General features: G+C 47.4%; 1 long non-coding RNA gene across 2 annotated transcripts; it reads right to left on the bottom strand.

Annotated features, from left to right (window-relative positions):
- Positions 1–7346: 7346 nt before the first annotated feature.
- On the bottom strand, positions 7347–22880 carry LOC139078442 (uncharacterized). Of its 2 annotated transcripts, none has more exons than XR_011531378.1 (4): positions 22591–22880; positions 16055–17096; positions 10287–10526; positions 7347–9160 (listed from the first exon to the last, which is right to left on the bottom strand). It is a non-coding gene; the product is annotated as an uncharacterized lncRNA (long non-coding RNA). The 2 variants fall into 2 exon arrangements; XR_011531377.1 differs by having other exon boundaries at positions 10287–10522.
- Positions 22881–23878: the final 998 nt, after the last annotated feature.

Here is a 23878-nt window from a genome sequence, read left to right as displayed (position 1 = left end):
GGTATCAGGTGTTTTCTTTGCTTTGCTTTGTTTTTGCTATTATAAACAATGCTGAGAAGTCCATCCTTCCACATCTCTCTAGGCGTGATTTTTGTGAGCATACTTGTGGGATCAATTCCCAACAGGGAACTTGCTGAGTCAAAGGATATTTTCTTTAAAAATTGTAGTGGATTTTTCCAAATCACCTTCCTGAGAGTCTCACCCACTCGTATCCCCATATCAGCTGAGTTGGCCCAATTCCCCACAATCACCACGTCCAGGGGTCAGTCACCTTTGTAATCGAGGCCCATCTGGGAGGTGGCAGGTGGTACTCCCTGTTCAGATGTGCTGGTATTGAATCCTGCAGGAGCTTTAGAATCTCTTCATTTGGCTATTAGCCAGGTTGACGTCTCATGTACATACTGTCCTAGAAACTACCACTGTCACTGTCTGTGGTGACAGTCCACCTTCTGACGATTGCTTATCTCCATCTTAGGGATGCATGGAAGGCCTCTAGGAAGAAGATAGCCACTTGTCAAATATGTCAGATGTTTCTTTCCAGACCACCATATTTTTAAACTTTGTTTCCCTATTCAGGATTTAATTTTTTTTCACATGATCTAATTTTTTTAATCTTTCCCACGCTGGCTTCTGATTGGGGATACTCATTTTATTAGTGGGAGAACTTGTTTTTAGGCTCATTGTCTTGTCCAAGTAATCCCATTCCAATGCCAGTGAAAACATCGCACCATGTTTACCGTTGACTGTTGATCTAAAGTGAGAGCCTTCAAAAACAAAAAGCACTGAGATGAGCAAGCCTTCCAATTCGAGATTAGAAGAAGTGTTGTATCTGATTTCTAAACACATAAAAGCTGTTTACAAAATAATCATTAGAAATTAAAGAGCTAAATAACTGTAAACACTTCACGTTCATGGACTGGAACACTCGATATTGTTAAGATGTCAGTGCTGCCCAGGCAATCTGCAGATTCAGTGCAGTCTCCCTCAAAATTCCAATGCCCTTTTTTGCAGAAATGGAAAAGGTGATCCCCAAATTAATATCATATTGCAAAGGGCCCCAAATAGTAAAGACAATATTAAAAAGAAAGAGTAAAGTTGGAGGATTCACATTTCTTGATTCCAAAACTTAGTACAAAGCTATGGTAATAAAAATAGTGTGGTACTGGCATAAGGATAGACACATAGACTGATAGAATAGAATTGAGAGTTCAGAAAGAAACCCACACATCTATGGTCAATTGATTTTCAACAAAGGTACCACATCCATCCAATGGGGAAAGAGTATTTTCTTCAAAAATGATGCTCACACAACTGTATGTCCACATGTAAAAGAATAAAGTTGACCCTTACCTCACACCATGTACAAAAACTAACTCAAAATGTATCAACATTCTAAATAAAAGAGCTCTAACTATAAAACTCTTGGAAGAAAATAATATGGGGTAAATCTTCATGAGTTGGATTAGCAATAGATTCTTAGATGTGGCATCCAAAGCATGAGCAGCAAAATGAAAAAACACATAAGTTGGACTTCTCAAAAGTTAAAAACTTTTGTACATCAAAGAACATCATCAAGAAAGTGAAAAGATAACCTACAGGATGGGAGAAAACATTTGGAAATCATGTATGTTAGATTAATATATATAACGTATAGAGAACTCCTAAAATTCAACAACAAAAGACAAACAACCCAATTAAAAAATGGACAAAGGATTTCCATAGATATCTCCAAGGATGATACACAAATGGCCAGTGAGTCCATGAAAAGATGCTTAACATCATTAGATATCAGGGAAATTCAAGTCGAAACCACAATGGGAAACAACTTCACATCTACTGTGATAGCCACAATTTTCAAAAAAAGGAAAAAAGCAAGTGTTGGTGAAGATGGGAAGAAATTGAAACCCTCATACACTGCTGGTGGGAAGGTAAAATTGTGCAGCTAATGTGAAAAACAACCTATCAGTTCCTCAAAAATTTAAAGTAGAATGACCATATCACGCCTGCATTTCACTAGGTGTGTACCACAAAGCAAGTGAAAGCAGGAACTTAACAGACACATACACGTCAGTGTTCCCAGGGGCATTGTTCACAACGGCCAAAAGGTGGGACAACCCAAGTGTCCATCCAGAGATGAATGGATAAACAAAATGCGGTCTCACCATACAATGGAATGTTATTCAGCCACAAAGGAACGACATTCTGATATGTTCAACAACGTGGATGAAGCTTGCAAACATAATATTAAGTGAAATAAGCCAGACACAGAAAGAAAAACTTACGTGAAACATCTAGAATAGGTAAATCCGTAGAGGCAGAAAGTAGACTAGAGTTTCCCAGGGCCTGGGAGGAGGAGGGAATGGGGAATTATTGCTTAATGATTACAGAGTTTCCGTTTAGCATGATGAAAAAGCTTGGAACTGGATGGTGCTGACGGCTGCACAACACCGCGAATGCAGTCAGCGCTTGCTACTGAGCTGTACGCTTAAAACGGCCCAAATGGCAGATTTTATGTTCCATATATTTTATGACAATTTAAAAAATGATAATATACCCCAAACCGCGGAATTTTACAATTTAAATGGATGAATTGTATGGTATGTGAATTAATTGTCAATAAAGCTGTTTAAAAACTTATTGTTGATCTGGCCTGGCCACTAACTCTGAGTCATTGCAGATTTGATAACTTCCCTGCAGAGAGATTTAGCAAACGTGATCATCCCCTGAAAATGTTGGGAAAAAGGAGCAGCCCTATGCGCACGTTCAGAGTTACAAAGGACGGCCTCACGACCTCGCTGGCGCTGCAGAGCTGGCCTTCGCCACCACCTCTGTGGAAAACAGAGAGAAGTGGAAAGCGTGTCCAGTACCTCGGGTCACCTCCCAGGGCCTCAGTCACTCCATCCGTGAAGTTAGAGGCTGGGGACAGGTGTCTGCTGCCCCATGACTTGGTGTTGCAGTAGCCAGCCGAGAACCAGGGAAACCCCAGCCTTGAGCTTCGCCCCCAAGGATGACAGGCCTGAGCCATCAGCAGAGAGCCGTCCCCGGCGGCCCGGCTGGCTGTGTTTATCTCCTTGATTAACCCCCAGGGTACTTTCAGACTGCTTCTTCTGCACCATTCGGCACCAGGGCACCAAGAGGAAGCCGCGCATTCCACGGGCACACACTGGCACACCTCACCATGTGGGGAAATCAAGGCAGGCTTCCTGCTCACGTGAGATCATCCGTCAGACTGCTAAGACGGGTTCGCTGACGAATAGCTTCGTTTTCTCTAACGTGGCCTTGGCTAGAGTCAGTTTTCCTCACATGCAGGACAAATTGGATTTATCTTCAAGGTCAGCCAGCAAGGCCAGCAAGGGCTGGCAGAAAGCCCAGGATGAAGAAAACAATTCTGCTCACCTGCGTTACGGAGGGAGCGGGAGAGAGGAGCGTGCCTCCCGGCCAGCTTATCCACATAAGGCGAGTGGGACCCAGAACTTAGGGTACTTAAGAACAGAGTTCCTTTTTTTAACCACATTTTAGAGATAAAATTCACGTGCAATACAGTTCGTCCATTTAAAGTGTGTGAGTCAATGGCTTTTAGTATATTCAGAATTGTGCATCATCATTACAATGAATTTTATTCTATTTTATTTTATTTTGTTTTTGAGGAAGATTAGCCCTGAGCTAACATCTGCTGCCAATCCTCCTCTTTTTGCTGAGGAAGACTGGCCCTGAGCTAACATCCGCGCCCATCTTCCTCTACTTTATATGTGGGACGCCTACCACAGCATGGTGTGCCAAGCGGTGCCATGTCCACACCCGGGATGCAAATCGGTGCACCCCAGGCCGTCGAAGTGGAACGTGTGCCCTTAACCGCTGTGCCACCGGGCCGGCCCCTGCAATGAATTGTAGAACATTTGCGTTACTTCAAAATGAAAGCCCACGCCTCTTAGTCCTCTCTCCTCAGTTACATCCTCCCACCAGTCCTAAGTCGGCGTTCGTATCCTTCCTGACTTTATAAAGTTGCCTGTTTCAGAGATTTCACAGAAATGGAGTTATGCAGTATGTGGTTCCTTGTGTCTGACGTCTTTCACTCGGCATCATGTTTCCACAGTCCATCCTGGTCACATCAGTGCTTCATGCTTTTCCATGTTAAATAATAACCTGTTGTGTGAATTTATCAGATTTTGTTTATCCATTCATCAGCCAATAGACATTTGAGTTGTTTTGATTTTTTGGCTGTTATGAATAATGCTGCCATGAACATTCGTGTACAAATTTTTTGTGTGGACATATGTTTTCATTTCTTTCGTGTGTAGACCTAGGAGTGGGATTGCTGAGTCACGTGGTATCCCTGTGATTAAACATCTTAGGAACTACCAGAGTGTTCTTCCTAAGCAGCCGCATCCTTTTACATTCCTAGCAGCAGCATCTGAGGGTACCACCTCAAATAGTGCTTAAATAAAAAGCCACTTCGGAAAACAGTCTGGCAGTTCCTCAAAATGTTAAACATACGGTTACCATATGACACAGCAATTCTGCTTTTAAGTGTATTTGCAAGAGAAATAAAAATATACGTCCAAGGAAAAGTCTGTGAATGAATGATACAAAAACCTGTGAACAAATATGAATAGACACACTATTCATAATAGTCAAAAAGTGGAAGAGCTAGCCACAAAGCCACTTATTGTATGATTCCATTTACATGGATATCCAGAAGAGGCAAATTTAAAGAGACAGAAAGTGGATTAGTGGTTGCCGGGGGCGGGGAGGGGCACAGGTGAGGAATTAGAGGGAGCGAGTCCTAATGGGTACAAGGTTTCTTTTGGCGATGATGAAAATGTTCTAAAATTAGAGTGTGGCAATGATTGTGCAGCTTTGTAAATATACTAAAAACCATTGAACTGTATACTTCAAATGGGTGAACTTTATGGTATGTCAATTACATATCAATAAAACTGTTTTAAAAAGAGAGAGGGAGATAGAATTAAGCCTCATTACTCTGTGCTGCCAGCCTTACACTTTTCCCCAAACACCCTGGGAGTTAGTTAGTCTAACTGTGTGTGTGTCTCTCTCTCTCACAGGCACACATTATGATCTTTTTCTTTTCTCTTCATCTTTCAAAAATACCAATCAGATGGAAACTCTCTTCCCCGTGTAGGAAGACACTGCCAATCGTGGTGCTGTCTTAAGCAGACCGGCCAAGGAAGTTGACCTTTAGGGCTTTGGTTTCCAGGACTAAAGGGCCTGTGGAGCTCACATGGGCCCTCTTCCTCCTGTTGTAAACTCATCAAGGTGTGGATAAAACGCCAGGCATTAAAAATATACGCAGACACCAGTGCCAGAGAATCGAGGGAACTGAAGCTGGAGTGGAGAAGTAGGGCTGATGCTGCGAAGCCCAGGGCACAGGGTTGGGCACGGAACCAGCTGCACACAGGTTCCAAGGAGGGACAGGGCCCTTTTGTCTAGCAAGGGGAGATACATCCCCCTACTCAAGGGGCTGTAGATGGCTGCAACCTCAGTGATGAGATCTGGGAACCTCTGCTCAGTGGACCAGGGATACCACCACCAAGGTTCTATCTGGGCATCTGTGTGAGAAAATAACACACTGCCCAAGGCTAGGATTAAGTGAGGGGGACAGGCTGAATTCTTAGACAATGTGCCTTCCTTTAACACAGGGAAGAAGTTTAAACATGGAAGTTTCCACAGATAAGATGCGCCATATAAAGTCCACATTCTCAGATATATAATATATTGCAAAAAAATTAGAAATGCCGTGCAATAACCAAAGAGAGCATAACATTTAGAACTGAATGATGCTGAAAATACTACCATATCAGAGCACGCAGGATGTAGGTAAAGTTGTATTTACAGGAAATGTATAGCCAAAAAAGCACAGTGGAAAGATTCAACTCAGAAAATCAGAAGAAGAACAACTGAGCAAACCTAGGAAAAGTGGAAGCAAGAAAATGTTGAAGATTTTAGTTGAAAGCTTCAATGGACTAAACTCTCGCAAGACGATGGAGTTTAAAAAAGGGGAAAATCACAAATAAATGATAGTAGAAATGCAAAACAAATATAACCACAGACAGAGGTTTGTAAGATACAGCCAGGGTGGGGCCGGCCCAGTGGCACAGCCGGTTAAGTTTGCACATTCTGCTTCTCGGTGGCCTGGGGTTCGCCGGTTCAAATCCCGGGTGCGGACATGGCACCATTTGGCACGCCATGCTGTGGTAGGCATCTCACATATAAAGTAGAGGAAGATGGGCACAGATGTTAGCTCAGGGCCAGTCTTCCTCAGCAAAAAGAAGAGGACTGGCAGTAGCCAGCTCAGGGTTAATCTTCCTCAGAAAAAAGAAGATACAGTCAGGGTTTCTGGTCCAAGATGGTGATGTAGGACACTCTGGAACTTACCTCCACCTACGGACACAGGAAATCTACAGCTACACATAGAACAATTCCTCCTGAGAGAAATCCAGAAACTAGTTTAGCGGCTCCTACACACTGGACAAAAGAGAAAAAACCCACATTGAAACAGATCTTGGTACAATCTCAACTGCTGGGAGCCACTGAGAAAAAAGAAGGTGGCTGGAAAATCACAAGGGTTTGAGAGACAACCAAGAGCTTGGATCAGGCTGAATGATGAGGTTCATCTCTACACAAGAGGACTCCGTCAAGCCTGAAAGAGCTGGCTGTTTTTTCTAATGCACAGAAACCAACACAGAGAGTTAAGGAAAATGAAAAAAAAACAAAAAAAAACAACAAAAAAAACCAGAGCAATATGTCCCAAATAAAAGAACAGGATAAAGCTCCAGAATAGAGAGAAGTGATTTACCTGATCAATTGTTCAAAATAATGATCATAAAGATGCTCACTGAGGTGAGGAGAAGAATGCATGAATAAAGCAAGACTTTCAACAAAGAGAGAAAATATGAGAAAGTACCCAATAGAAATCACAGAGCTGAAGAATACAATAACTGAACTAAGAAACCCTCAATGGAGGGGTTCAACATGTATTAGGTAAAGCCAAAAAAAGGATCAGTGGACTCAAAGACAGGGCAGCAGAGCTCAACCAGCCAGAGGACCAAAAAGAAAAAAGAACGAAAAAGAGTGAAGAAAGCTTGAGGGACTTGTGGTCAACATCAAGGAGATCAATATGTGCATTATAGGAGTCCCAGAAGGAGAAGAGAGAGGGAAAGGGCAGAAAACTTATTCAAGGAAATAACGGTTGGGAACTTTCCACACATGGGGAGAGAAACAGACGTCCAGATCTAGAAGTCCAGAGAACTTACTCTGCATACCTTTCTTGGGGGCCATAATAAGATAACTATCTTAATATCTTAATAAATATCATAATAAGATAAAGATATCTTGAAAATAGAAAATTTTATTAAATTTTCCAAATTCCCTTTTAGCCTATCGATTTAAGGTCCTTTATAGTAATTATCTATTTTTATGCACAATGAGATAACATCAGTTTTTCAAAACACAAGCAACAACTCTCTACCAACAAAAATCTCAAAGTGAAAATTAAATATGTTTGCAGGAGTGGAACCGATCATGTGTGCAGAAATATCACAGTAGTTATAAGGCATTTCTTTTCTTTTTTCCTTTTCAAAATTGAAATATAGGAGTTCTGCTTCTGGATACGATGGGACAGTTTGCAGCAGACCACTGTTCTTGCTAAGAGCAACTGAAAAAGCAAGATAAAATGTAAGTCTTTTGAAATGCACTGGGGAGTCATAAAGGCACCCCGAGGAACCATATTGTATGAGTCCAAATCCTGGAGAGAAGAGAAATGCAGTGAAGTGAGGCAATTTTCCACCCACTGCTCCTTGTCTTGGAGCATCTTCCAGTTTCTGGCGTGGAGAGAGAGGCTGAGAGGCCAGCAGGGAGCTGAGACACCTCGCAGACCAGAGACTGAAGCGTTGGAGGTCAGGCCTCCCGGGGCAGCGGGGATTTGCGGAGGGAGCAGTGTGGGTGGGAGGAGAACAGCGAGGTGAAGCATTTCCTGAACTGTCAAGCTGCAAGGGAAGAAGACTAAGACAAATAGCAGGAAGCTGCTGAAAAGCAAAACAGATCTGAGCACATGGCAGGGGTCGTGTAAGTGATAAACCAACTCCATCTGAGGCTCTACAGCGTCCGATCCCTGCGGTGACGTCTCCCCATAACAGTAAACTGTTTACACGAGCAGCTGTAATCCGTGGGCATCTTGTTCACCATGTTCCATCCACGGGGATTCTTCTCCAAGCAAACACTCTAGTCTGTTTGCCCAAAAGTCCAGTAGCATGCCTTGTTTTCTTTCCTCCAGGGACATTCCTTCACCCCCAGGAATTGACAGAAAAAGGCATCACAGGCCAAGTATTCTGACTCTTTTCTCCCTAGTGTTTAAGAGGGACAACTGAGAACCAGGCTGCTTGGGTTTTAAATCTGGCACCCCTGTGAATTTGGGCATGTCACTTAATCTGTCTGTGTTACGTACGATAAAAACCCAAAGTGATAAGAGTACTTAGATGATAGTAATGTTACGAACATTCAATGAGTCTTGCTGTGCCCGGCACACAGTACGTACTCAATCGTGCGTAATCATTAAGATTGGCTTATCTGAAGTCACAAAAAGAACAAGCAGAAGTGGCATAAACAAGTTTGGCAAAAACACAGCTGACCCTTGGTAAGCCTCAATGGAGGGCGTGGTGGAGACACGGCCAGACTGGGTCCCGTCTTAGAAGAGTCCTCCACAGATGCAAGCTGTGTGTGTTCAGACGTGCCCTCCGTTTGGAGAAGTGTTCTCGAGACACCACCAGAGGCATGCAAGGAGGCGGCAAGTGCTGGAGAATGTCGTCCTGGGACCATCAGGGCTTTCGGTGTGACTTGGCTGCCAGCTTGTCTGCTGTCATCAGTTGGCAGGAGTTTCTAGCTGTGACTGAGGCCCTTCCTGGCACCCACTACACCTCTGAACCGACATCCTCCACGTTAAGCGAACCATTTGGCTCTAATTCGTGCATGTGGGAGCCACACAGTTTGGGTGCATGTCAACTTCCCAGCGGTTGGAACACAAGAATGCAGGCACAGTGGGGAGTCTGCAGTTATCCAAATGACTGGTTGAGGGGAAGGCTGTTATGAGCCCATCCACTGTAGCTGTTTCATTTTTCATTTGCAGTATACACGCAATGCATGATTGCTGTGAAATAAAGTCAGATAATAAAGAAGAGCATTAAGAAGAAAGTTAAAATTACTTTTAATTCTATCACTCAGTGGATATGCTTTTTTTTTTTCTGATGAGGAAGATTGTCCCTGAGCTAACATCTGTGCCAGTCTTCCTCTTTTTGTATATGGGACGCTGCCATAGCATGGCTTGAGCAGTGCGTATGTCCACGCCCGGGTCTGAACCTGTGAACCCCAGGACACTGAAGCAGAGCACATGAACTTAACCACTAGGCCACCAGGCTGGCCCCATGGATACACTTTTCAAAAATGTGATCTATTTTAGTTTTTAAATTGTATTTGGGACTAGAGATCTTTTTGCTTTTGTTTTTCTGTATCATGGCAGATGAGTGAACGAGATGTCAGCCCCTAATCCCGTAGAGACTCTTAATAGTCAGGTTTGTGTGTTCTGTTCTAACACACTTCATCTGAGGCTACTCAAAAGTTGACAAAGTGATTTTGATAACACATTAAATGGTAGCTTATAGGAAATATGTCCCAGTCACGCTTACTCTGTCGTCTCAGAGGAATTCTAACCCTCGTAGCAGCGTTCACACAGGGCTTTTGTTTTTGCCCCAGTCCAAAGTGACAGGTAGACAAGCTGTCTGTCTATCACGCTCCTAGTCTAGTGGATTCGGAGACAGCCATGCTTATGAGACGGTGATGAGCAGCTGTGTTCTTTTCCATTGTCTCACGAGGTTCTTTATTCCCTTTTCTGTACGTGCCAACTAGAAACCCAAGGATAGACCTCAAGGGAAAATTTGGAATAAATTTTAGAAAGTGAGAATAAAGTCAATTTTATAAAAGAAAAAGAAAAGAAGGTGCGATGCCGTTGTTCCTTCTTCTGTGTTTCGTTTCTTAAAGTGAAACCTCCTGCCTTTCACAATGGATATGTGCTCTTGGACCAGACCCTGGCGGGTTTGCAAAGCTTAAACTGTTTGAATGACAGAAACACTAATTAAGAAGTCAGTTGACGCTGCGTTCTTTCTTCTCCCAAATACTCAGTTTCCTTACAAAGTGTAAATTCTGCATAAATTGTAAGGCTGGAAGCTCACAGACCTGAGATGGGGGTAAAGTAGGTAAAGATCATTTAAGTCACTTACTTTACCTCCCGGCACTTCTAAGTTCCGTGCTTTTATCACAGTCTAGAATCAATCAGAGCTGTGAGAGACTCCATTTCCTGCTCTGGCGTCCACCGTTGGAGGGCTCTCCTTTGGCAGTGGGAGGGCCCTTCTCTTCCTCGTCAAGATGGTCCCAGCAGTGGCTGTGCGTCCCCATCTTTTCTGGCCCCCTCAGGACTGTGCTGCATCAGTACCTTCTCTGCTAACAGGATCAGCGTCTACCTTGGCGACAAACAAACCAGAAGGAAACCCCCTGAGAACGCGAGCCGCTCCGTAGACCCCGGGAGCCCCCTCTCTCCCTCAATAACCCTTCTTCAAAAGCAGCCCACTCTCCTTGCTTTCCTCTTTCCGTTTTATCCTTTCTTTCTAGCTCTCCGATCTACAGCTTCTGTCCCCACCATTCCACTAAGACTAATTTAGACCCCGGGAGTTCTCCGAAGCCCTTCTTTATGTTTCATTTTTTACTAAATCTACCCCCACACACAATTTTAAGCATTTGCGTTACTTGACATCCTAATCTAATTGCTGACGCTGATGATTCTCAAATCTGAAACCAGAGCTGTATTTTGAGCCCTGGCCCAGTATCCAATTTCTTAGTGGCCCCAGGCATCTCAATTTAAACGAGTTGAAAACTTAACTTGGTCTCTCCACTCTCACAAGCCCACAGACCGCTTCCTCCTGGAATCCGTGTTGTGAGTGGCGCTGCATCCCACCCCCTGTCCCACACCACACCTAAGGGTCAGCCCGGTGCTACTGGCTCCTGGCTTTCACTCCCATCCGTTATCTGACCCTCCCTCGTAAAGCTGTCACTACCACTACCTTAGTCCAGGTCCCCACCACGTCTTCCCACCCTACTTAAAAATCACTTATAATAATTGTGAAATGTCATAAAACTCCAATATATAGAACATCAAAATCAACCAGGTAACCAGTGTTCAGGTGAAGGAAAGGAACATTCTAGCCTTCCAGAAGCCCCTGAGTTGTCTCCTTTGGGTGACGTCCCCTTCCTCCTTCTAGGGACAACCACTGGGCTCGTTGTAGGGACCACTTCCTTGTCTTCTCCTTAGTTTTACCACCCATACCTGCAGCTCCAAACAATGGAGCTGGGACTTGCCTGTTAGTGAGCAGCGTGTTCTTCTATTCCTTGATTTTCGTCTTATGTTGCTTTTGCATTTCCTGATGTGAGTTGAGATTCATCCATGGTGCTCACCCAGTTCGGTGCTGTGTAGTGTTCCATGACCTGCATAGAGCATGCTTTTCCCGTTGTTCACTTGGGGACACTTGGCGGATGCTAGTTGGGAGCTGATGGCAGCGACACCACTGCAGACACACTCAGTGCAGCTCCCTTGGTGTGCACGCCCGAGGATCCCAGAGTCTGTTCCTCAGGGTGAGGTGGGCACTTGTCCTAATTACCTAGCCTGTGATTACCTGGCATGGAAGTATGCCATGAATTTTGAAGCGAGTTTTGTAATTTTGATTAGTTGCTCTCTCCTTCCGAATGACTTTCTTCCTTTCACCTTTCACACCACGGATCTTTCCAAGAACCAATCTGATGACTTCCCTCTTCTCCTCTGCGTCTTTTCAGGGCTCCCCTCAACCCTGGGTGGCATCTACATTCTCTAGCAGTGGGATTCAGGCCCATCGTGGTCACACATCTGCCCACGCGCAGTCTCCAATTCTGCCATCTGCCCACCTTGACCCTATTTATTACCCACCCAGAAATGCTGGCAGCTACTGACACACAGCAGGTTTTCATCAGGATCTGGCCCTTTATACAGATTTTTCATTTAAATCAAACCGTCTGGGAGATCATGCACTTATCCCCAGCCTGAGTCCGGTCCAGGCCCCAGTGCTTCTAAATCCCTCTGGGCATACGTTCATCACAGCATCACAGCAGCGATGGAGCTGTGTTGGAAGTGTCTGTTTGCATTTTATTTATTGATGTTCTACTTTCTTATACAAAGAAGTGGTGTAAATAAAATACAATCAAGGTGGAGCCATAGAAGTAGATAACATTCAGAGTAAAGCAAAGTGTAGCTATACCACACGAGAAAGGGGAACGTTGGAAATTAGACACACAGGCTGTGGGACTCCACGTGGCCCTTAAAACTGAGAATCAGGGACCACAGGCAGGTGAGCGTCTTCTCCACCACACAGTGAGGGTGGGGCTGTTGTGTCATCTCTGAGTCCCTGGTGCCTGGGGCCTCCTTGGTATGGGGGCACCAAGTGGACGTTGGAGTGGACACTCAGATATAGTCGCTTGTGGGAATGGCAGCCTCATTCAGGTAGTGCAGACTGAACGGGAGCACAGGGTGGGACTCATGGACCACTTGGAAGGATGAGCATTATCTGCAGGCTGTGACTCGGCTGTCTATGGAAGTGATCGTTCCACAGAAGTTAGGCAGGCTGACAAGGGAGAGGAGGTGTGAGGCCCTAGAAGGTCCTGGTGACTCGGAGAGTCTGTGCCCTGTGTGAGATGGGGAGCCTGCAGCTGCCAAATTCAACAGCTCGCCAAGAGGAAACAAATACTTCGATATTTTAAATGTGAGATTTGTCTGGCTTTTAAAAGTTGGCAACTGATTTTGTAACTCTTGCATTTGGAAAGCTCTGGAGAGGTCCTTGCTGGTGGGTTAAAAGGGCCTCAGTGCCTGCTTCCTGGAGCTGACTGGAAGGGAAAACAGTGAAGGAGGGTCTTTTCAGTAAAATAAACATGAAGAAAAAGGAAAGTTAGCTAAAATAATTTTTTTTGAACTTAAATATTCACATTTTCCAGTTTCTCTGAATTTTGTGTTTAACACAGTTGTCAGAAGAGCATCAGGGTTTAGGAAGTTGTGGCATGCTACGAAATATATGTTGGGCTGTTGTCCCGGTTCCTGGCACAGCTCCTAAGACCCTTGGAATCTCTGCAGTGCTGAGAGTGTCTCTTGTTTGCTAATGAGATGCCTGGGGGTTCGGGCCCCCCAAGCTTTAAAATAGGGGCTGGTTGCCAGAAAGACCAAGCCTTGGTTAGAGGGTTGGAGCATCCAGCCCCACCCCTGACCTCCCTCCAGGGAGGGGAGAGAGGGTGGAGACTGAGTCAATCACCAATGGCCAACGACTTAATCAATCATGGCTAGGTAATGAGACCTCTGTAAAAAACCCTAAACAAAGGGTTTGGGGGAGCTCCCGGGTTGGTGAACACATGGAGGTGCTGGGAGGGTGGCGCACCCCTAGAGGCCTGGAAGCCCCGTGCCCCACCCCTGTTATCTTGTCCTACTCATCTCTTCACTCAGCTGTTCCTGAGTTATACCCCCTACAATAAACTGATAGTCAGGTAAGTAAACAATTTTCTTACGCTCTGTGAGCTGTTCTAGCAAATTACCAAACTTGAAAGAGGGACCGTTGTGGGAACCCCTGGTGTTATAGACAAATTGGCAGAAGTGTGGGTACCCTGGGCGCCCAAAACTAGTGACTGGCATCTGAAGTGAGTACAGTCTTGTGCGACTGAGCCCTTAAACCCATGGGGTCTAAAGTAACCCCAGGTGGTCAGCATCAGAATTGGATTGAATTGTAGGACACCCAGTTGGTGACTGGAGGGTTGGAAAATGGCTGTTGGTGTGAAAAGATGCACACATTTGGTGTCAGATGCGTTGCGAGTGAAAATAGACTATTGAAGTCCTGGAAGCTGTCTGTGGAGTGATGCAGAGAGGACCAGCAGGGAGAAAATGACTTGTTTTGAGACCAACATGGGGTCGTAAATGAGGTTCATTCATGATCATTGCCCCAGAGGCCACCACGCACGTAGGCTGAACATCAAGAATAAGGATCCTACAGGGGCCCACCCCGTGGCACAGTGGTTAAGTTCCCATGATGGGGCCCGGGGTTCACCAGTTCGGATCCCGGGTGCAGACACGGCACCGCTTTGCAAGCCATGCTGTGGCAGGTGTCCCACATATAAAGTAGAGGATGGGCATGGATGTTAGCTCTGGGCCAGTCTTCCTCAGCAAAAAGAGGGGGATTGGCAGTAGTTAGCTCAGGGCTAATCTTCCTCAAAAAAAAAAAAAAAGAATATAAGGGGAAGCACTTGGTCAAGGGACGACACTAACAAGGCGGGGGTTATTTTGGAACACATCACTGGAAGCCTTGGCATCACCCTGGCTCCTGCAGTGGGAGCTATGCCTCCCCACCCACGCGCTGCCCTCACCCAGGCCCTCCTCCCTGTGATGAGTTGTAACAAGGAGCCTCATGATTGAGCTCAGCTTTCAATGGCTTAATCCCGTCTTTTGCCCATCATGCCTCATCCCTGTTTGCATTCATCACCAATAGAAATCCAAGGATCCTATGTCTAAGGCTCCTTCAGCCCCAGTGCCTTTGTACGTACTAATCTGACCCTATGGCATGTGTCTCCTCTTCTACCACACCCTTTGCGGGGCCTATACCCTCACATTCCCCTTCGTCTGTCCTCTCACCTTTGGACATCTGCCTGTCCTCCAGGCACACCAGCCTCCCTGCAGACGTCTCAAGAAGACCCAGGTTTTTTTCCTCACATGCTGCCTGCCTCAGGACCAGGAAGTGGGACTGATTCCTCTTCCTCTTATGTTTCCTTTCAAACTTTTTCTCTCTCTCTTTCCTAATCAAAACTTCCCGACACTGGAGGATACGCCCCACCAGTCTCTGCCGTCTTCGACCTTTGCTTATTGCCATGACCTTCCACCTTGGTCCTCCTCAGTCACTGAAGACGCCAGGTCTGGCCACAGCTTTGTGTCCTACCCTCTTCTGGCCACCATTCACAGGGGTGTCACCAACCTCATGGGGACGAGTGTGGCCATATATCATGGTTTCTCTGGGATAGTCCCAGTTTAGGCCTATTGTGCTGGAGTGATTAGTATTGACATCTCTTTCATGCTCAGAAGTGCTCCAGTTTGAGTCATCTTCTGGATGGCCCACATTTCACCCTTCTGTCACTTCTTCATCTTCATCCGCTTTCTGCTCTTCCCCACATCAGCCAGTCGCTCCTCCATCATATCCTGGACAATATGCTCACCGGTATATAAAATTTCAACTTGAGCATCCCAAAACATGAGCATAAACAACATCTTTCTTTCAGTTGCAGAACAATTTAAACCGCACTGAGACCTTTTACTCAATGACCTCTTCACCGGCTCTCCGGGGGCTTTCATTCCGATGAACCCCTTTGACCGCCTGTCCTCCGTTATGGCTGTCTGCCAAGACCCTGGCTTGCTTCAACTTAAGTGTCCTTCTTCTTTCTGTCTGCATCCAAGCAGGGCTGGCCTGTAAAACTATCACTCAACGGGACGGACGAGTTCATTTTAAATCATGACCACAAACCTCAGATGGACACCAATCCTGTGAATCAACCCTATTTCCTCCTTGCCTCAGCAGTTTGCCAGTGTGCCAGGCAACTGACTTGAAGACAGATCCATATAATTTACCCCATTTGTACAACAGAAAGAACAGAGTCTCAGTGACAGGATGCAGTTACGTAGAACTACATAACGAGATCCAACATTCGTATTCTTGGAGTCCCAGGAGGAGAGGAGGGCATGGACGTGAAAGGGGATGCGAAGCAGTAACAGCTGAAAACTCCCCAAACTTGGCAAAAGACACAAACGTATCGATTCAAGAAGTTGAACAAATTCCATCTAGGATAAACCCAAAGAAACCCGTGCCAAGACATCACAATTAAGCTTTGGAAATCTAAACACAAAGAAAAAGGTTTTTAAAGCAGACATAGATAAATGACACATTACCTTTCTGGTAACGCCTGTTCACACGACCGTGGACTTCTCAGAAGCCGTGGAGGCCGGGAGGAAGCAGGCTAACACTTTTCAAGGGCTGAGGGAAGACAGCCGTCAACTGTGAAGGCTAAATCCAGCGAAACTATCTTTCAGGAACGAAGGGAAAAATACAAACCTTTTCCTACGAAGGAGACCTGAAAGAATTTGTCTCCAGGAGATGTACCCCTAAAGATCGCTAATGTGGTTCTTCAAACAGAAAGGAGAAGCTAAAAGAGGGAATCTTGGAACATCAGAAAGGAGGAAGAAATGAGGAAAGAGCAGAAATATGGACATGCCAGCTAGACTCGACTTCTGCTCATGATGTCTTTAAATCACATTTGATGAGCGGAACAAACATTACGGCATCATCTGATACTCAAGACAAAGTCAAAAATGGAGACGGTAAAAGGGCCTAAATGCAGGGGAGGGGTCCACATCTCACTTGAGACGGTAAAACAAGAGGTTTAATTACTCATTCAAGAGCTCCCCCCCAATGCCACCTTCCCTCCACACTCTGCGTTTCTCTTTGTCATTTCATAGCAGCACTTCTTAAAAGAGTTTATCTCATCAACCCTGCACAACTTTCTTTCCCCTCACGGTACTCCATCAAAATTGGTCTTTTCAAGGTCGTTTGCAGTTCTGGCAAGGGCAGACAACTGGTGATACTTTCCCCAAGCGTCTCAAGTCATCAAAGGCATTTTTCCTGTCAGCTGTCTCTGATGTCGGGATTATTCAGAATATTTATTTTCTGAGTCCCCCTCCCTCCCTGCCTTTGGTGCCTCCACGATAGAGCTATAATAGCTGTTCACGTTAAAGCATAAGTACTCCTAATATGTCCTACCCGGGCTGGCATTTTATCACCTGTAACAATTTGCTGAAACACTTGAAATTAGAACCTGCTCCTGTCTCCTGAGGTCGTCCCGCTGACACGTCACGGGAATCCGACGCTGCTGGGGGAATAAAGACAACGCCACCGAGGACGTTCCAGAAGCAAAGCATGAACCGCGAATTCTCACTGTGCGCAAAACAAACAAATACAACAGTTAAGCTTTGTCCTACTTTCACCCCAATTTTTCGATGTTACACAAAATCATGGCAATCGTAGACACGGCAAAATTTAGTCTTTTAATTATTCTTATGTTGACGGCACTTTGAGCCGAACTTTGAGTATTTTAAATTCAGTTTCAACTTATAAAGATGCACATCTGAGTACAGAACAACCTCCAGCAGAATGAGGATTATCAAAAGCTCAGGAATCCTGTTTTTGTCCAAGAAGTCTTTTTTTAAAAGTTGGAAAAAAAAAAGCGTTAGATGTGAGGAGGTATGTGTACAAAATATGTGTGTGTGTGTGTGTGTGTGGCTGCGTGTGTGTGAGAGAGAGAGAGTCAGAGAGAGAGAACAGCAAGGAAGCAAATAAGAGTGAAAAGACATAGTCTTTGGAATCCATTGGCCTGAGTTCGAATCTTCACTGTGTGACCTCAGACAAGTCACACAGCTTCTCTGAGCCTCATCTATGAAATGGGAGGATAACGCCAAGTTGCAGAGTTATGGGGATGTAAGAGTGGCCAATGGTAATCACTGAATCGTGCTCTCCATCCTGAAGAGTCCCAGCCTCGCTTGGCCTTCCTGGCTCCGTCGGGTTTGGGTGGGCCATGAGTTAGGAGCAGAGCAACTCATGTCGCCTCTACGCTGAAGGTTCGCTTTTCAACCTGAGGCCTCGCAGAGATTTTTGAGCTCCACGTGGCATCTGGCGTCTCTGAAGTCGGTGGCTGTCCCCTCGGCCTGGCCTCTGAGCAGCGGAGATGAGCAGAGAGCTTGGCCGCTCTAAGTGGCCCACGTCCCGTGGGCTGGAGCTAAACCTTGGCTGTACCAAGCACCGAGATTTGAGGCGCATGTTGCCACGGGACGAGCCTCCGCTGTGTCAGGTGCATACTAGAGTCCCAGCTGCCAGGGGGCTCCGAGGGGAGGAGGCCGCAGATGCTGACGTTGCTGTTGCTCCCCTGTCTTTTGGAGAGGGCTGTGAACTCTCTCCTTACACTGCCCTCTGCCTTTACATACCCTCCTCTCTTGAAGTCTCGGGAGGACCCAGGCCACGTGGGGACAGGGAATAAAACTGACTTTCCATCGGGAGCTGGGAGTCAACACAAGTGACTGGGTTATTGGACGGAGACAAGTAAAATTAACCCCCTTGGGTAGCCTGTGACTGTGTAAGTTCAGATAAAATATCATCGCCATTGAGTCCTCCGCTGCCTGGCCCTGTTCTCATTTCACTCACCCTGCAATAGAATATCTCTGAATATGGATGGACACTCCCATTGGAGGCATGGGACCCCCCTCGGTGCCAGCATGACGGGCAGGTGTGGGGCTCTCCTTACCACCAAGTGCACAGAGAGGGTGCTGTGTGGGGTGATGGGATGGTGGCTGCCATGCCGCTGGTGTGCTGATCCGCTCAGCACTTTCTCGTGCTGCATATGAATCTTCAGTGCCCGCTCTGCCTGTTCTAGGCTCCTCACAGCCAGGATGGAGAGCGACAAGCAGACAGGAGCCACGCCGGCCACCGCGGACATGCACGTGCAACAACCCGCCAGGACCGAGGGACCCCACGGCAGCTGATAGCTATGTGGGCAGCCAGACGCCACTGCCAACACCACCCCTGCTCTGTCCATCACCTGTCACATTTCACACCTGCCACATTGATCTCCCCAGAGCACAGCTGTGCTCGTGTTACCTCCTGGCTCTACAATATGCCATGGCTGTCCATCCTCCGCAGAACATGGGCAAATTCCCAGAAGGGGTTTGCTGGGGCTGCTGAAGCAAAGCCCCACACACTGGGTGGCTTCACCAACAAACGTTTATTATCTCCTGATCTGGAGGCTGGAGTCCAAGATTAAGGTGTCGGCAGGGCTGGTTCCTCCTGAGGCCATGAGGGAGGAGCAGTTCCAGGCTGCTCTCCCAGCTTCCCGTGGTTGATGGCGATCTTTGGCTTGGAGATACATCAACCTGTTCTCTGCCTTCAACATCACATGGACTTTCATCTCTGCGCCTGTCTCTGTGTCCAAATTTCCCCTTTTTATAAGACCACCAGCCATACTGGACGAGGGCCCACCCTAACGACCTCATTTTAACTCGACTGCATCTACAAAGACCCCATCACCAAATGAGGTCACATTCTGAGGTACTGGGGGTTAGGACTTCAATATATCTTTCTCGGACGTAGTTCAGCATATACTGCTCCCCTAGGCCAGCAATCCAGGCTGCCCACCCCCTTTTCCAGCCTTCCCCCGCCATCTTGCGTTCCAAACTCCAGCTCTCTTTCCAACGGTGCCTGTCGTAGCCAGACTGCTCAGACACGCTCTCGCCTGGGAGCCTCGACTTCCCGCTCAGCCCTCTCCATCCTCTGAGATCTAGCTCAGTCGCATGGAGACTTTATGGAGGTTTTCCTGGGTGCCTCCAGCCCTTGGCGATACATGTGAGCATATTGAACTCACTTTTTGCCTACACCACAGATCAGGCGACTGCCCACAAACCTCCCTGTGATTCTCCTGTCTGGCAGGACAGTGTCACCCAGACCTGGGCAAGAGGGACCCTCGCTCTGGGTCCCCACGGGGCAAGTCCACAGAGCCAAGGGAACAGAGCTGTCAAGAGACTGCCTCACCTTCTAGACTATTCTGCCTGCCCAGACAGCCCTTAGCCTGCACCTGACTCTCACCCTGTACCATCCTCCTGAGGGCAAGCTTGCCACCAGGGTCTCCACACCAGGCTTGGGGGTGGCCAAGGAGTGCTGGAGGGGTGGACAGAGTGTGGATGCACAGGCTCTATAGCTACAGACGTGCACGGGAGGCCCTCGTGGTGCTGACAGAGTCAGCCAGGGGGAGAGGAGGTGCCATGACCCCGCTCCAGGGCCGGGCCTGCGTCTTTCCACGTCCACGCCTCCAAGGAGAAAGGGACTTCTAGATTCTGGTCTGGCCTTCCGAGTCATTATGGAGCCATATTTGTTAGTATGGGTGGGCCTCCGTTTGTGCTTCTGCACCGGGCCCAGCGAAGGTTGGGGTGGGCTTGCACCAGGTGGTCCCATTGGCCTTGTGTCCACGTGCGGATTCCAAACCTGCTCTTTTTAAGGTGAGTGCAAATGAGGCTGGTCCCTCCTGCCCCGTCAGCACTTTTTGGGATGTTCTGATCAGTCTTGATCTCACCATTCTTCTGCATTCTCACAGGAATATGTCATCACCCCGGTAAACAGACTTAGAATGAACCAGCGGGACAAGGAGCACGGATCCCAAAACACACATCTCGGGTCAAGGCGAGAGGAAAGGTGGATTCAGGGGGATCAGTTCACGGTGTGAGACCCGAGGGTCTTTCTCCATGATGAAGCTTTGCTCTCCTTGTAGGCGCCCACCTGGGTCGCCCTCCCACAAAGGCCTTCAGCCTCCTGAAGATCCCGGGGTGATGGGGGAGGGTAGGGAGTGCCTCACCCTCCTGTGGCCCCAGTGACAAAGAGGCTATGGCCACTCTGTGTGAGTAGGAGAGACGATTGCCCAGTGGGCAGGGATGGCACCACCCTGAATCTATTAGGGAATTTTAAAAAGTGGACGAGATGCCTGAAAATTACTGCAAAGGGCCTAAGCTGACGAAAGTCGTTTGGTCAGATACCAACTGGCCGGACTTTCCCTTTCTGTGCGTGGGAAGATGTGGACAATTTTCCTTTCTCCTGCCCCACCTCGGCCCTCTCCCCTGGGAGAGCAGCCAGCCTTCCTGGGGGATCACACCGCCTTCTGGGGCCCAGACACCAGGAGGCCGTCCCCTCTTCCCCTCGAAGACATCACAAATGAGGCCCTGTTACCCTCCGTGGTGCCTCCTTCACAGCTGGATTAACTTCTCTTCCAAAAGTTTGCTTGGGCAGAAACACCCTCTTGCATCCTTGTCTTCTCTCTTGCTCTCTCCTTGACGCCTCATGCAAGTGCTCCAGTGAAACCTCTCCTCTCTTTCTCTCTCAGTTCTATTTGTGAATCAAAACATTACTTTTTATCACGGTTTAAGTAGAAGACCAATACACCCCTTCGAAGAGGGTCAGAGATCAAAAGAATCTTCTTTTATGTATTGTTGGTACAAAATGTGTCTTGATCTTGTTTTCCATGCTGGCTGTGTGCTGATTAAAGGACAGCTTCATTTAACTGAGAACAAAGAGTCCTGGGGACACTTCAGACAAGTCGTTTGTCGGTCCCACCAGTCAACAGCGAAGCAAATGCCATGACGCTTTTTTACAGTACCACCTTAATTTGAGGAGTTTTGAAACAAAAATGCAAGTAAGGTAGTAAAGCACCATCAATCGCTAAGTCAGGAGTTTTTAACCTAAGACAGATAGACTTTGGGGATCTGAAAAATTATATGCAAAATTTGAGGGTAGGTACACGTATTAATCATTAATTTTCCTGTATGTGCAGAGATTAGAACTTGCCCTTCTTTTTTTCCCTTAGCCGCAGAATCCTTATTTTGTTGGAATAGCAATGAGCCCAGCTACAAAATCCGAATGTTTAGCCTCCCTGGCAAACAGGTGTGGCTGTGCCTGAAAGCCGGCCGCTGAGATTTATGCAACCAGATGCTGGATGGGGTTTCCAGGAGAGCACCTTAAAAGAAGGAAGGGCAACTGGAACGCTCTCTCTTGCCCTTTACCCTTTATCTGTCTTCCTGCCTGGAATGCAGACATAATGGCTGTACTCCAGCAGTCATCTTGGACCACGAGGTAGCCTTGCAGTTGGAAATCACTCATCAAGGTTGGTGACATGGAACTTTAGAAGGAGCCTGGGACTGCCTTCTTTGGACTTGTTTGTGCAAGATAAAAATAATTCCTATCTTCGTTAAGCTGCTGACATATGACTTCTGTTTTATGTAGTTGAATCTGATGCTCGTTGCTATGTTCCATTGCACTCAAGTGCAAGAAGAGTCACATTCTTTTTCTAAGTCAATGAAAAATGAATTTAGAGTCCCACTAAGCCAACTGGTGAGAAATACACTCTCAGGGTTCAGGGGCTCTCATGTATACCTTCAGCCTTCCTGTTATGCCCAGAAAACGTGATGGTGGCTTCTGATATTTGGCTCATCAGGGTGGCTGTTAAGATGCCCATCCAGAGGGAGGTTGAAATGGTCCCAGAGCTTCCAGGCCTGGTGAGGACACTGAGGTCTTGGGTGGGCATGCAGCCGGGGCAGCCCAATCCAGCCCCCACGGGTGCACTGAGAGCCAGGCCTTCTGCTCCTGCCAGCCCCCGAGGGTTTCCAAGGGCTCCAGCATGGACCTCCACCACCCTCAGGAACCCCTGGCTCATGTGTCCCCCAGAATCAGGGGTGTCCCCATCCCCAGGCCAGCGCTCTGCCTTCATGCCTCCAGCCCCTCACCTCTCGCTCCCCTCCTGGAGGATCCTGCATTGTCACCCTTGGGGGCAGGGGTTCCTGAATCAATCGTAACTGGGGCCTCTTCCCTGAGGGTGGGGTGGCCTAGGGAAGGGAATGCTCACCCCAAGAAGAGGTTCTTCCTTTATCTGGGTCTCTTGCACACAAGCCTTTCCCGGGAGAGGGCCACCAGCTCCCCGAATTCACCAACTAGGAAGGTCAAATGTCTGGAATCGGCTCTGAAATCTCCTTCAGATTTTCCAAGAAACCAACATCCTGCAATTAAGCCTGTTCCTGTTTCAACAAAATATAGAAGGTTTAAAAGGGTCAAACGCTTAGAAAAGTGAAAGAGAAACAAGGACAGAATGGAAGGTACACAGAGAACCAGATGCTTAGAGTGGAAGGTTTGGGTCTTGGTGGGAGAGAAAGGAACCCAGTGTCCCTGGGGCGGGAACCACCAGTGCCCGGCCTGTCTGACGGCAGGGGCGCCGCGTACGAGGGTGACGGTCTGAACGAGCCGACACCTGTGCCAGCAATTGTTTGCCTTTTACATCAATCACTTAAGATTGTTGCAGATCTCACCATATCATAGTTGTATAAAAAGGAGACGTGGCACAGAAACGGACACCTGCAACCCGGAGTCAGGCCTGAAGTGGAGTCAGTCCACTGTGAGCAGTGTGTCTAGGCCAGTCCTTATAGAAAGCTAGCACTGCCCCTCACTTGAAACTAAGAAGGAAGCTTTACTCCCCAAATATTTTAAACCACTGCTGAGCCTGGACGGGGGTGCACCAGGCCAGGTTCTCACCATTCTAGTGCAATCAACAGCTGTGGCTTGAAGCCCCAGCCTCTGCTTTCCCATCAGCCAAAGGGCCGCGGAGGCACTGGGCTGTGCCCCAAAGAGGCCGGACCAGCATTGGTGACTGAAGGCACGTCCGTCCGTCGCGCTGGGTGGAGCGAGAGCCACAGAGGCAGGTCCGTTGTGGCTGTGCTGTTGCAGAATGGTGCATGTCTGGGCCGGTGCGTGTGAACTCACGGAGGTCACGTTCCGACAGCCTCACTCCCCAGTGGTCCTGCCTGCCTGGGACGGGTGATGGGGTTCAGGCCTGTTTGGGTCTGTAGCACGTAATGATAGTGTCCCGGCAGCTTGTGTTGCTGAGTTCGGAGGTGGATTTGGGGCGTTCCCCATCTGATTAACGTGCCCGTCTGACTCATCCGCCTGCCAGGAGAGCTGGGACCAAGTCTGCAGCACAAGTAACTGGAATCACTTTGTTTTTTCCAGGCAAATCTATCCAAAGGCCTCCTTTTCCTTAAGTGCTGCCTACGGTTACATTGAAAGAAGCCCCAGTGTGGTTCTCCTGAGCCAGCCACTGCATCCTTCCAGCTCTTCCCCAGCTGCTGCATTTCTTTACAAAA

The sequence above is a fragment of the Equus przewalskii genome, chromosome 22 (assembly GCF_037783145.1).
Source record: "Equus przewalskii isolate Varuska chromosome 22, EquPr2, whole genome shotgun sequence".
Taxonomy (NCBI): Eukaryota; Metazoa; Chordata; class Mammalia; order Perissodactyla; family Equidae; genus Equus; species Equus przewalskii.
This window is presented reverse-complemented; position numbering and strand designations above follow the sequence as displayed.